This window comes from Natrix helvetica (genome assembly GCF_964273705.1).
Source record: "Natrix helvetica genome assembly, chromosome: 2".
NCBI lineage: Eukaryota > Metazoa > Chordata > Lepidosauria > Squamata > Natricidae > Natrix > Natrix helvetica.
Genome location: NC_138552.1, coordinates 130453649 through 130469338, shown reverse-complemented (window position 1 = coordinate 130469338; position 15690 = coordinate 130453649).

The window sequence follows — 15690 nt, the reverse complement described above, 5'->3', positions numbered from 1 at the left end:
GCTTAATAAGTTGCTTTTTAAAACAAATATCTTTATTACGTTTCATAAGCATTAAAGTATCAATTAATATAAATGGGAAAACAGAGAAGGAAATAATAGAACAGATCAAAAAGTGACCCAAAAATACACCAAAAAATATAAAACAAAAGTGACCTCCAACTTTTCCAATGCAAATATAGGAGTACAATAGTGGTGGGTTCGGATCCTGTTCCAACCGGTACGGTTGGAACGGGCCCGGCGTCACCCACATGGACACGTGCAGCGTGTGTGCATACACACGTGGCGCACGCATGCATTGTACATGCCTGTGACGCTTCTGCAAGCCTCCGTGACGCTCCAGCTGCTCGGCGGAGTGTCGCACAGGTGTTATGTGCGACATGCGCATGCACGGAAGCACCAAAGGCTTAAAGGACAGGTAAGGAGCTCAGGCAGGCGGGTGGGCCCTCCAGAGCACCGTACTGGAACTGTACCCGGTGCTCTGGGCGGGCTCCAGTATGCCCGTACCGGGGCGTACTGCCTGCAACCCATCATTGGAATACAATATAACAACCTCTCTCTAGTTTAAGAGGGAAGCGGCTTAGTGGCTAAGATGCTGAGCTTGTCGATCAGAAAGGTCGGCGGTTTGGTGGTTTGAATCCCTAGTGTCGTGTAATAAAGTGAGCTTGTCCCAGCTTCTGCCAACCCAGCAGTTCGAAAGCATGTAAAAATAGTAGAAAAATAGGGACCACCTTTGCTGGGAAGGTAACAGCATGCCAACCACATGACCACAGAGACATCTTCCGACTCTTTGGCTTTGAAATGGAGATGAGCACCGCCCCCTAGATTTGGAAACGACTAGCACAACGTGCGAGGGGAACCTTTACCTCTAGTTTAAATGAATAGCCAATATTTAAACTAGAACTAGCAATAGCATTTAAACTTCTATATCGCTTCATATACTTAACAGCACTCTAAACGGTTTACAAAGGCAGCATATTGCCAACAATCTGGGTCCTCAGTAACCTTGGATGGATGGAAGGCTGAGTTAACATTGAGCCCATCAGGATCAAACTCCAGTCTGTGAGCAAAGTTTGCCTGCAATACTGCATTCTGACCACTGCGTCACCAGTACTCCTACTATCTTAAAATAATAATAAAAATACAACCGTGTGTCTGTTTTTGCAGTGTAATGTCAGAGAGATCTATGAGATTAATAACAACGAAGTCCAGTTTGGCCTTTTACTGACATATCTTTTCCAATGTAAATGAGGCCATTGAAGGGGTATTGAATTCAGGCCCTCTTGAAAGTCACACTGCAGTTTTATTGTAACACTATTTCCACAGGTAATTGTAAGCATGATTCTTTTTGAATGTTAATTTAAAATCAGGGCATGTTACTTTTCCTCTTTCCAGTTCATTGAGAGGAATTGATCTTGTTGTTCTTCTGCAAATTTACTCCATAAAGCTATGTGCAGATTTAGAATGGTTTCAGGGGAGGAAAGGAGGGGGGGAGGAATCAGGAGTGTATTTAATATTTAGTCTTTAAATAAAAATATTTTACATCTTTTTTTAAATAGACAAAAATAACACAAAGATATATTAGTACGTGGACAGAGAAATATTAAATATTACTTCGGGAAAAACCAACAATACAACAGGAGAGATATTTGGACATTTATTTTATTTATACGGTAGTTCAGTCTGCTGGTATTAATTTTCTTTACCTCTCAGTCTCTGAGTACTTTCCTACACTTTTTTCTTTTTAAACTTTTTTCTTGTTTAGTAACATGTTTTTCCCCAGCCAACTGTATCCAACACTATTGAATAAACATTAATTAGCTATCCAAACTATAACGTATCCCCTTCCAAACTCATTTGCAAAACATCAATTGAAGTAACTCAAAATCCACTTCTGAATAAACAGGAGATTAACTTCACAACTAAAATACAGGAATCTCATTTTAGCACAGAATGCAGATAACTTTAAGTCTGGGCTAATACAGAACATAACGAAAACTCTATGACTGCATTAAGGTAATTTAGTGACTGTTCTCTACATTATTTTAATGTAATACCTTGTCCTTCCATGAGTGAGCAAAGAGGCGACTGCTTTTTCAGTGGTGAAGCATAATAAGTGTTTTTAAAAGATTTTTTAAAAAAATATTCTTGAATCAGGATAAATTTATTTCATGCAAACCTAGAGATTTAAAAAAAAATAGTTGGAAAAATTGAATCTCATCTGGTTGGGGAAAAGGGCTTTTCCAGTTTCTAGTCTGATACCTTAAACCAATACATTAAACTGGCTCTATGTAATTTAAAAGAATTTAAAAAGAGAGAACTCTAAACCAACATAGAGCACGGTGAAATGAAAAAAAAAAAGATCGTTCATGCTGTGGGGCACATGTGATGGCATGTGATGTGCAACGAAATACTGCATCTGCGTAAGTGACAGTTTTGGTCATGTTGGAGAACCAAAATTATACCTGCTCCATGATCTTCCATGTCTTGTTGGCACTTACACATGTGTTTTTTATGCCTTTCCCAAAGAAAAATAAAGATGGTAGACAACAGCTTGCAGTGTTGGGCCATAATATGTAACATGTGGAGGTTAAGGCAAGGACTGTGATGTGTGTGTTTGTATGTATGTGTGTTCAATACCACATCCTCCCTCTGTAGATACAAAATGCCATCTGTATAGATTTACTACAATCTGGACACATACAACATCATAAAGTTTGCCACTGTGTTGGATTTTCTGCAGACCATTAGAGGTGTGTAATCAAAAATATTTTTAGATACAATGAGCAGACTGATCGATGTTTGGACAGGAAGCAACTGAAAATGTTTTTAACTTTGAACTGCCAAGCTTGATGCAGGTAGCTGGTAGGTAGATTTTGCAACAATAAATCATTCCGTGGACATGTTCCTACCAGCTACGTGTGTGTGCCAAGATAACTCATGTGGCATTCTTTTTTCATGCATAATCGGTGCTACACTTTATCCACTTTGTAGAGTGTTTCCCCTTAAGGGTCAGGGGACTGTTTTTTTGCTACCTCCTTTATATGTTCCATGTTTAATAATTTACTAGGTTGGGTAATGAAACATCTGCAAGAAAATAAGCAAGCTCAGAGAGCACCAATGACCCCTCATAATAATTTACAGACGCTTCTCTTTCTTTCAGGTTCCTGAAGTTAAGAAGGAGCATGTATGTTCCTAAAGAAAAATTAGCAATTTGAAATAGCACTTCCTTTTGACAAAGAAGATGATGAATTATTGACAGGGCATCAATCTTGCTGAAAGGGATGTAGGTAGAAATCCTAGGAATCTAAATGGTTCAAGCTGCACTATGGGATCTAATCTTGAACTGGGCAGGACTCAGAGGTTAGTAAATAGCTGGTAGGTAGGAAGGAGAACAAATGGAACAAGGAAAAGCTCAAGTTTATTAAATCCAATATGTTGTGGCTTTGTGATTCTTCTTACATTTTTAACTGTCCTGGTTTGACACTGAGGGACGGGGGTAAATCAGCCTTCCTTAGCCTGTTGCCTTCCAGGTATGGTGCAGTACATTTCCCAAAGGCATGCTGGCTGGAGATGATGACAATTAGAGGCCAGCATACCTGGAAGGCACCAGGTTAGGAAGGTTGATATGGAATGACAAGTCTAGTCTTCTGAATTTCCCCTGAGGAAGGAAAATGACTTTTTCCAAATATCTGGGCCTTAATAACACAGATGCGCTTTTGAGCCTCTGTCTGGTTTTCTTAATCCCCACAGTTGCATATTAGGACTTGGATGGTGTTTTGCTCAAAAGGAAAAAGAAGGATTGAATGTAATGTTACAATCGTTTGCTTTGCAGTGTGATTTCAGGATGTGTGTTGGAAGAGAATCACAAGGAAGATTGGGATTGTTGCCTGAGAAATTGGCAATCACTCCCAATCAGTCTTCAGAGTTTTGTTTAAGAAGCGACTGGACCCTAAATCATGAGCTCCACGTGTGAAGAACTAAAAATGGTAAATGAATAAATACGATCAGGCCCGATAATAATTTTAAGAAGGCGGCTCTTCTGAGGAAATAAGTTTTAAAAGATAAATTGTTTACAACGATGTTTTTCACATGCTGGTTTCATAAGTGGCATCCTGCTTATTTCAGGATCATCATACTGATTTCCTTTCCTGAATTTTGAACTTTCACAGCCAGCTGGATGTGTTTACCCAAGCCCATCAGAAAACTGAATTGTCGGCACTGTAAGTCTTATTCAGAGCTTAATTCTTGCTTTAAAAGAACCACAAAGGAAATGCCTTCTCAGAAAATGCTTACATATAGTTAGCTGCTTAGGGATTACGGTACAACATATCTCAAGAAGACAAGGTTTGGGGAAACCAAATTAAGAGCTGGACATTGACTTGTTCATTTTGCTTTTTAATCTACTCAAACTTTTCCCCATAATAATTATTTCTAAAAACTCAGGCAAGTTTCTCTGAACTGAAGAGAAACCAGAATAGAAGTTAGTTTGATTTCTAGTAACTGCATCCATGCAAATGTTTTGCAAGTATTATGGGAATGCAGAATCATCCATGTGTGGGTGTCAAGGAAGGCAAATTATGTACACAAAGTCATGCTGATGCAATTCAAGCTCTGCCCCTTTTGTAAATGCATGATAATTCAGTATATGAGCGAGAGGTGGGTTGCTATTGGTTTGCACCGGTTCGGGTGAACTGGTAGTGGCAATTGTGACTGGTCCCTGAACCGGTAGGGGTGGTAGGCTGGCCACGCCCCCAAACTGGTTCCTCTGGTCTCCCATGCCATTGGCGGCATGTTTTTTTTTCCATTTTATAATGTTCTGCGCATACGCAGAACAATTTACATGCAACTGCGCATGCACAAGCAACATGTGGCATGCAAGCGCAAGTGAAGCGAACCGGCAATAACGCCAACAGGAACCCACCCGTGATATGAACCATGGTGGCGCAGTGGTTAGAGTGCAGTACTGCAGGCTACATCTGCTGCCTGCGATTTGGCAATTCAAATCTCATCAGGTTCAAGGTTGACTCAGCCTTCCATCCTTCCAAGGTGGGTAAAATGAGGACCCAAATTGTTGGGGGCAATAGGCTAACTCAGTAAACTGCTTAAGAGATGGATGTAAAGCACTGTAAAGAGGTATATAAGTATAAGTGCTGTTACTATATGTGTGTATGAGAGAGGCCAAGCTATGCTGGCAGCTTTGTCATTTTGAGGAAAGTGTAGGATCTCGAGGAGACCTCTGGTTTGCCCTTACTTTCTTTTGGGAAGTTGAGGTACTGATTGTTTTACTTCCCAGACTAGCATGTGATGACCTTGATTGCTACAGGAATTAGAGGTCTCACAGGCAATGATTGGAGGACCCAACTGTTGGATAAACAATGATGATTACAAGAGCTAAAAAGCCATTAGAGAAGAAATCTTAATGGCTTCAGAGTATTAAAAGCAAGACATCTCTCTCATTCACACCATCTCTTTCTCCCCCCACCATTCATGTTAATAGCTACAATCCAGCTATACTATTAATATCCACACCAACTTCAGTTTTGAAGTTCTAATTTTATGTCTCTTCTCTTCAAGGCGGGAAGCAACCTAGAACTAAGGAGAAATTTCCTAACAGTAAGAATAATTAATCAGTGGAACAACTTGCTTCCAAAAGTTGTAAATGCTCCAACACTGGAAGTTTTTAAGAAGAGGTTGGATAACCATTTGTCTGAAATGGTATAGGGCTGTGATGGCACATGGAGCCATGCCACCTGGCACACACGGTGTCACCCATTACTCTTCTGGGTTTCTGGCATGCATGCGCATGTGACAATCAGCTGGCCTTTGTGCGTGCTGGAAACTGGAAGAGTTGGTCTTCCATTTTCCAGCATGAGCATGCTCGGCAGCCAACTGATTGTCACACGCACATGCGTGTGCCAAAAAGGCTCTCCATCACTAGTATAGGATTTCCTACCTAAACAGCGGGTTGGACTAGAAGACATCCAAGGTGCCTTCCAAGTATTCTATTCTATTCTATTCTATTCTATTCTATTCTACTCTACTCTACTCTACTCTACTCTACTCTACTCTACTCTACTCTACTATACTCTACTCTACTCTACTCTACTCTATTCCATAGTGTAACAGACTAAACATTTCTCACTTTTGCTGTGCATGCTATTGAATTGTAACTACTACATCTGACCTCAAGCTTTTTGTTTCTAGCCTTCATTCCTAACTTCCAAAAGGATCCAAGAAGTACCTACTCATGTTCAGCTAGGAACTACCACCTCCTGAGACAGTGCCTAGAAAAAGCAGTGACTAACACGTTTTAATCAGCTTAATCCAGCCTGCTTTGTACCACTGGAGTTATTCTGGAAGGCTTTGTGACTACTGTCACTGAATGACAAAAATTAGGTTTAAAAATCCAGAGTTAACGAGATAAAGGTAAATCCTTGTTCCAACCTTATTTCCTCCTTCTTGTGTATAAATGGTTTTCTTTGCGTCTATCAACAGGATTCTCTGGAAAAGTGATGGCAACCATTTTGTGTTTGTTGTCTGTCAAAAGTCTAACTTGATTCTGCTAGTTTGTCACCCCCTTGCTCTGAACAAAAGAGAAACAATTCTTTACATATTGATTTATAATTCAGCATGTTTCTTGTTCACACTAATGCAAAAGTTGATTTCACACCATCCCTGATGGTGCATTCATTTTAGAAACTGTGGTCACAGATATCCTCTATACTTGGATCTTGAAAATAAGCTTCGTTGCACAAGCAACCACTCTGGGGGTTGGAAGTCCACTGAATTGTGCATCTGCCATGCTCCTGTTTCATTTTGCAAGTTGCTATCCCTTTCATGTCACCACAAAATACAGTTCTGAAGATGACAGATCACTTGCTGATACGGATGTTGAGAAGAGAACTAAACTACAGGGATGAGACTCACATGATCAAATCTATGCACCCAGTAGCAATGTGCAGCCACATTATTGCAATTGCTTGGAATGTGACCATGTGTTGAGTGTTTGGGCTGAATGAAAAAGACCCAGTTGGCATCAGGTGTAGTTATGCAGACTTAGATTGTTGGGTAACAACTGTAATCACTTCTTTAATTCTGTAGAGTTTCCAGCTGTTCTAATACACTGTATGGGTGAGCTTGGAAAATGCCTTTGGTGGAAAAAAATACCGAGAGAAAGATTGTTGCTTAGGTTTCTTGCCAGTCACTGCCATATAACATCACTACAGATGAAAAGAGATTGGCTGCATATTTGTTATGGACCATATGTACATTTATAATAAACTATAAATATCCAAAGCACTTGGAATCAAGGAATTTGAGATTTTTATGATCCTTATGGTGAATTAGAGGCCTTTTTGGTTGAATCTCAATTCATCTGGCATAAATCAGGAAAACCTCTTTTTTTGGGTATGGCCATCATTTTTCCTAATATTCTTCTCTTAAAAGTAAAGATAAGAACAAGATTAATATAATCCAGACATGTACTGAAAATGTATCCATTAATCTAGGCCAATGATGGCAACCTTTTTTTGTTGTCGTGTGCTAAAAGTGTGTGCGTGACAGCACACATGTGCACACACACCCATAATGCAATGAACGTGCAACTCCCCGCCCGCCCAGTGCACCCTGTTCCTGTACATGTCTGTGTGACCTCCACGTTCCCCCACTCCTTGTGCATGAACGTGCGACCAACCCCTGCATGCACCTCACACGTGCATGCTTGACCCCCTGCCTCCCTGCGCATGTGCATGTGTCTCCTGAATGCGACCCCCCGCCCCCATACATAGCAGAGACCTGAAAACCAGCTGGCCAACGGAAGGCATGGAGCTGAGCTGTGGCAATGGCTTGCGTGCCTGCAAAGAGGGTTCTGTGTGCCACACAGTGAAATCCATATTGTTATGTACAGTATATAGTTTTGGCTTTGTCCCAAAAACTGTGGTTTACTCACAAACCACTATCAAAAGAAGAGAGTTTAATCTGTGTGAACTTACTCCTTACATCAGATGAATGGTCGACCTTGCACAACATTATCTGATAGATGAATGTTTCCAGTCTTACCTGGGATTCAACTTGAATCTTTGACAGCTAAGTGTATATAACACTCGGCCGCAGAGCTATAATCTCTCACCTTTCCTCAGTTTCTATTCCTAATCTGTATGACAGGAAGAGCAATAGCTCTTTCTTAGAATAGTTGTATATTTGAGCAATCCAAAAGCATATTTTCCATTAAGATAGATAGATCAGTGATGAAAGGAAAATATTGATGTCAGTTTATAGAGAATAATTCATCATTTTAGAAAAGCTCCTTTCATTTTGGCTTGAACATATAAATAAAACTATAAATCTCAAATGATGCATTAATTTATGAGATATATTTATGGAGTATAAATCTCATAGATCTGAATCAGGTTTTTTCCAGACTCACAGCAAGAACTTTTAAACAATAAAAACAGACTAGATTAGCAGCCATGTATTCCAAACACATCAATATTTTTTAGGCTTAATTATGGGATGTAAATACCTGTCTTCCTTTTATAATTACGAGTTATGAATTTTGAAATAAGGCTGTAACTGTAGAAAGAAAAGTCATGAACCCAGAAACAATATGATTGGGAATAGCAGGAAAGAAATATTTTCTAATAATTTTTGTTTGGCTCTTGTCTACCCTGCTGCTTTATTAGGTAAAGGTAAAGGTTCCCCTTCCACATATGTGCTAGTCGTTCCCGACTCTAGGGGATGGTGCTCATCTCCGTTTCAAAGCCGAAGAGCCAGTGCTGTCCGAAGACGTCTCCATGGTCATGTGGCTGGCATGACTAAACACAGAAGGCACACAGAACGCTGTTACCTTCCCACCAAAGGAAGGTCATATTTTTCTACTTGCATTTTTATGTGCTTTTGAACTGCTAGGTTGGCAGAAGCTGGGACAAGTAACGGGAGTTCACTCCGTTACGTGACACTAGGGATTCAAACTACCGAACTGCTGACCTTTCTGATTGACAAGCTCAGCGTCTTAGCCACTGAGCCACCACATCCCATGCTGCTTTATTAATGTGGCCTAAAAATGTGAATTTAGATTATGCTGAGAATTCTGCTTCTACCATCCTATGTAATGCTGTTTATAAAAGTTGGGTTGATGAATTAAAAATATAGACCAGAAAGAGGAAAACTTTGGGGATAACTATTTTAGGCCTTACCTTTTCCTTACATGTGATGATTTCCTTGAATCAGTGGTGGGTTCTGGCTGCTGCTACTGCTGGTTCGCTCAGGGACATGCTGCTCATGCATGCTTGATGCGCACTATGCACGCATGCGTAGTACTAAAAATGCTTCTGCACATTGCAGAAGCAAAAAACAAGATGGCGATGCCTATGGTGGCGCCAAGAGAACCGGTTCGGGGGCGTGGCAGGACGAGTTACTACTTACTCGGTCGAACTGGTCCAAATCAGTAGGAACCCACTTCTGCCTTGAATACCAGTTTTTTTTTTTTGTTATGCTCTCATACATTTCATCTCCAGTGAGGAAGAATTAGTCACTGTTCAAATTCCTGTAGTTGTCTTATTTATAAGATGAAAAATCCAGGCATCTTGCTGGTGAACCTTGTCAGGGAGGACATAAACAGGCTTTTTAATTTGCTGCCTAAGGCTGATGAAACCTCCTTCAGGAAGAAAGAAGGAGTGAACATGTGGGGTTTCCATGGAGAGACATTTTCATCAAGCCCCGTTAACATCTCAGCCTGTTTGAGTCTCACAGTGAACTCCCTCATTCTCGGTTCCTATTTATGACCTGGTATGAGCAGTTTTCCTATGCGTCTATACACAAGGCATGATTTATATTTAATCCATTTTATTAGGATGCCTTCCTTTACCATCGTAGGAGATCCAAAACATTAGCATCAGATAAATGTAGACTAAATTTAGTATGTAAGGTCACCAAGCTTCATTTAACACCTTTATTATGGCCCTTTTGCTTTCCCTTACGAGACCTGCTTTTACATTTTTCTGAAAAGCTAAGAAAATATCTCTCATGTCCTCCAGGACACTTTTGGAAGGACTAGTTGCAGGAAAATCTGATCTTTTAAATGACTTTTTTTCCTATCTGCTTTTCATTCTTCTCTCCCCAAGGAAGAATGCTGCTTTATCACTGGAGGGGATGTTCTTGGAGGAATGAGTGAAGAACATTGTGAATGTACAAGGTGAAAAGGTTACCCTAGTGGCCCAATATACCGGTAGGTGTCTGCTTCCTTTAGCTGGGCAGCTGGGATGACCAGCTACTGTACATGAGAGATGATAGAGGCAAATGATCACTTCAGTGACAATGGCAAAGGCATTAATTTGTACTGTGTGGGAGAAAGCAATGGTAAATCACTTACCAAGAAAACCACATGGATAAACAAAATAGATGATTTAATGCCAGATGATGGACTCATGTTGGATGCCACTCAAACCTCTACAGAGGAAGAGCTGATGTGCTAATGGTGTTTATGATGCAGCTAGATAAAAGCCTTCCAGGCATCCAATTGCTGATGTGGCCATGCAGCAAAAGAAAATCTGAAGCTGTAAAGGCAGAATTACAGTTAGTACATGGAACATAAGAAGCATGAACATGTGTAAGTTTAACACCATGTAGGATAGAATGAATTAATCACACATTGACATTGAGTAGAGCCTTCTCTGTGGCGGGCCCAGCCCTGTGGAATGACCTCCCTCCGGATATTAGGAATACCTCTGACCTCCGTTCCTTTCGTATTAAGCTTAAGACCCACCTATTCCAAGTAGCTGGCCTGGCTCAACTTTGATCTAACCATATCGCTCCTGACGGGTTTTTAATTGGGTATTTTAATTATATTTAATTATTTAGGGGTTTTTTAATCACTGTATTCTAATTGTTTTTTATTCATCAGCCGACCTCCTCCTTGTGTATGTCTCGGTATATGTCTCTGTTATATGTTTGTTTTGTCCACATATTTATTTCATATGTTTCATTGTACGCCACCCCGAGTCCTTCGGGAGAGGGTGCGGCTAAGAAATAAATATTTATTTATTATTTATTTATTTATTTTAGGCATTGAATTGGATTGAAATGGTGTGCCAAATGGACACTTATGTCAGAAAGTCATACTGTTCTTATTCAGAGAACAAAAAACAAGAAATGGCATTGTTTTCATAGTTGAAAAAGATATGGCAAAGATATTACCCGGATAATACCAATTCAGTTCATGAACAGCCCTTAAGTATGATATTATCCAAACTTATGTATGGATGCAGAAGAAAAGGAAGTTGATGAATTTTATGGTCAGGTTCAATCTGAAATCAGCAGAACATGCAAGCAAGACATGCCTCCTGTGGTTGGAATGCCAAAATTGAAAACAGTAAGCGGGAAAATGTAGATGAATTGAATGGCCTAAAAAACTGGAATGAAGCGAGAGAATAATTTATCAATTTCTGCCAATCCAATTATTTCTTCATTCCTTACATGTTTGTAATGAAAATTATTCTTACATATTTGGGTATCATCAAAGAGAGTACCCAGTAATCAATTGACAATATGTTTGGCACAAGGAGGTGGAAGATCTCAGTTATAACTACAAAGAGGGACTGACTGTAGAATAGAGGAAAGAGACTAGTTCATGTACAAATTATCTGTGAAGCTAAAGTAAAAGAGCAAAACTGACCAATTTCCCTGACCAATAAATCTGTAAATGCCTACTTTCAACCTCAGGAATCACTCTGAACCAGTGATGAAATATATATTTTTTTGCCACCAGTTCTCTGGGCATGGCGGCATGGCTTGGTGGAGGGGGTCATGTGACTGGGTGGGCGTAGCAAACTTTAAAAAAATTTAAAAGCATTTTTTACTACCTATTCACCTGAACCAGTAGTAAAAACTGCTTTAAGAAGTGGAACAAAAGGTTCAACTGTGCCGTGTGATCATGGGAACCGTTTTTTTCATTTTTTAAAGCATTTTCTTCCTGCCTATTCACACAAACCAGCAGGGAAAAAGATGCTTTAAGAAGTGGGAAAAAAGGTTCCCACAATCGCATGGCACAGTTGAACCTTTTGTTCCACTTCTTAAAGCATTTTTCCCCTGCCAGTTCAGGCGAATAGGCAGGAAAAAATGCTTTAAAAAGTGGGGGGGGGGGGAAAGAAGCTTCCGGCAATTGCGTGGCTCACAGTTGATCCACACGATAATTGGAAGCTCCCCCCCCCAACTTTTTAAAACATTTTTTTCCTGCCTATTTGCCTGAACCAGCAAGAAAAAAATACTTTAAAAAGCGAAAAACCCCTAATTTGTAAAACTAATTAAGTTACTCTGTGAAACAATGGAGCCCCAATTAAATACAAAGAGGATCAAACAATGACAACATGTATATTCATCAGCTTTAGAACTGGCAACGAAGACACTGACGAGATGAGTAGCTTCTGCCTTTTAGGATCAACTGCCAACAGTAAAGGAACCAGTAGTTCTGGAACGCCTTGGAAAAATATTCAGATGCCAGGAGGTAAACCTATAAAGGTCAAAACTCTGCAGGTAGTGGTTTTCCCTGTGACAGTTACACGCTATGAGATAAAAATTGGTCTTTAAAGAAACAGAATAGAAAAGTACCAATGTTTCTGAGATGTACTTGTTAAAAGGTGAAGGTTCCCCTTGCACATGTGTGCTAGTCGTTCCAATTTCATCTCCATTTTTAAAGCCAAAGAGCCAGCGCTCTCTGAAGACGTGGTCATGTGGCCGGCATGACTAAATGGCGAAGGCGCATGGAACGCTGTTACCTTCCCACCAAAGGTGGTTCTTATTTTTCTACTTGCACTTTTAAGTGCTTTTGAACTGTTAGGTTGGCAGAAGCTGGGACAAGTAACGGGAGCTCACTCCTTTACATGGTGCTAGGGATTCAAATTGCTGAACTGCTGACCTTTCTGATCCACAAGCTCAGTGTCTTAGCCACTGAGCCACCACGTTAGTGCTTACTTAATATCCACTTTGGACAATAAATAGCATGGGGAATATCTTCACATCATAACGGTTCCTACCTACTTTTCTCAACACTCTATTTTTTTCTATTATTTGTGGTAGTCAGATGGCTGCTAAGTGATACAAGGTACTGAGACCTTATGGATTCTGAATGGAAAGAACTTCAGTGGCTGTCAATTGCTTATTAGGGAGAATTTAACATGTTCTTGGTCTTTAAAATCCCAAATGGCTTCCCTGAGAGATTGCCACTCCTACTATGATTCTACTCCATAGCAGCAGGAGAGGCTTTCTGTAATTCTCCTTAGGGCCAGAAGCTTATCTACCTGGCACATGGAAAGAGGTACATTTCCCCTTTAATTCCCAGAATTCAGTAAAATAGCAAAAGCAAGCTTTCAGTTGACATTTAGACTGAATTTTAAAGACATTGATTGTAGTTTTGTCTCTCATTTTAACTGCATTGTTTTTTTTATTTTTGCAATTCATTATTTTTATTCTTAATTATTGCGATATGCTTGTAGCTTTGCATATCTAGAATGGTGAGATATAAAGCTAGTAAACAAATAAATAGCTGAACCTCCATTATTGAAGTAGACAAGATGTACAATAAATGTACTAGTGACAACTAGCACTACATATTTGATTTATCAGTATGGTGCCTATCTCAGTCCCAAAGAATCAATTGATAATTTAATGTGGAAGATGGAAGATCAAATAAAGGGTAGTGCTTATCTGGGAAAAGAACAGGTTTTTCTTCTTCTTCTCACATTGTTTGAAAAATTGTATATGCATTATGTAGCCAAGTGAATCTAATAGTGATTAACACTATTGGAGAATAAAGGTAGGGAAAATAGATAGCTAGAGCAATTGTATGATTTGTCAAACATTTTATGAAAAAGAAATGACATGGCAATCTAACTTAATGTTGACTGTTAAGAATACAATTGAACGCACGTTTACTTAGCATAAATCTAATTTGCTCTTTCCAAATGAATACACCTAGGTTGCAGTCTGAAAGGTCTAAGATATTTTATTCTGGCAATAATTTGGATACTGGTGAATACTATTGGTCAAGTGCCAATGGGGTTAGAGCCAAAATGGAATTGTTAAGGGAGACATTTGTATACTTGGTAGTGGGAGTACTATGAGATTTATGGAGAGAGGGAGGAAGGAAAAAAGGGAAACTGTTTTAGGATTTTCTCCCATTTGGTGAGTAAAACTTGGTGTTATTACAAGAGGACCTTTTTCTTTTTGTCTTTATGGAGACATCAACATTCTGATGCAGTTAACAGAATCCAGAATCAGCTGTGTCCTGGACCGCTCATTTGCTTATGCCTAAGAGTGGAGAGCTCCTTGCCTCTCTTCCAATATGTTCCTGGTCTCATGTTCTTGTCCCTCTTTGTTTCTATTATTCATGACTCTTGATTCGAGGCTCGGAGCCTCCTGACTGTAGTTCAAATCTCCAGAGACCATCCAAAACATTTTCCTAAACTCTAATTTTAATGTGACAGAAGGGGAAAGTTCTTAAATACTTCATACGTAATCATATTAACTGAATTTAATTAACTGAATTTAATTTTCTTATAGTTAAACTAAATTAAATTAAGCTGCTTCCTGGCCCTCTTATACTTTTTTCCTCTTTTTTTGAAATGGAATCCCAAGACAATATATGGACTCAGTCCAAAACAGATTGAACATACTTGCTCTAGCTCAACTAACTGCCGTTTCTGTGCCTCATCTCTATTTTTGTTTTGAGAACACAAATCGTGTTTTATTTCTTCCAATAAAGTCATTTCTCCTTCCCTGACTTCATAAGAATTCCCCCCCCCCTACTCTAATGCTGCTGATCCTGAAAACAAGACATATGAATCCTGCTATTTACTTTTCACCTTCTCTAGAATTTATTGGTGAATAATCAGCCTTAGAAATAGAAATTATAAATAAAAATATAGTTTTTTTCAGGGCTTCATGCCATCCAGCACTGCCATATGCCATAAGAACCCTCTCCCATGGACTGCCAAGTGTCCAAGGGCAGATGCAGCTTGGTAGCTAATTGGAGTGTTGCTGTGAAAGTCTGAGGTGATTGTAGTGTGTTTAATTGCATGACTGAGGTGTGTTTGGTGACCTAATGTGCATGGTAACTGAGTGTAGTGAATGGATGCCTTGGCTGAGGTAGGGGATGATGGGTAGGAGGGAACTGGGAGAAGGCTAGAAGCAGGCTGAACATCAGGATTAGACAATGGGAGATAAGAAAGGATCCTGAGAATGGGCTCATTGTTTACAAGTAATCTCAACATCCAGTCCTCAGGATATCCTCTCAAGGTCAAGTTTATTATTTTATTTGCATCCTGCCTTTATTATTTTTACAAATAATTCAACACACTTATCCAACACATCTTCCTCCTCCTATTTTCCACACAACAACAATCCTGGGAGGTGAGTTGTGTTGAGAGAAAGTAATTGGCCTTAGCTCATCCGACTGACTTTCATGGCTAAGGCAGGACCAGAACTCACAGACCCCTGCTTTCTAGCCTGGTTCCTTAACCTCTAGACCAAACTGGCCCTCAAGCCTTGATGGACCTGGGCTGTGGCTGTTGCTGTCAAAGTAGGTTGATGTGTAATAGGTCTGTCCTCATCCACAATTTGATAATAGATCTTCTTTTCCTTGTGGTGAGTTGTGTTGGAAGGTGGGGAGATATTTTGCCTGCAACCCCTCATTTGTGG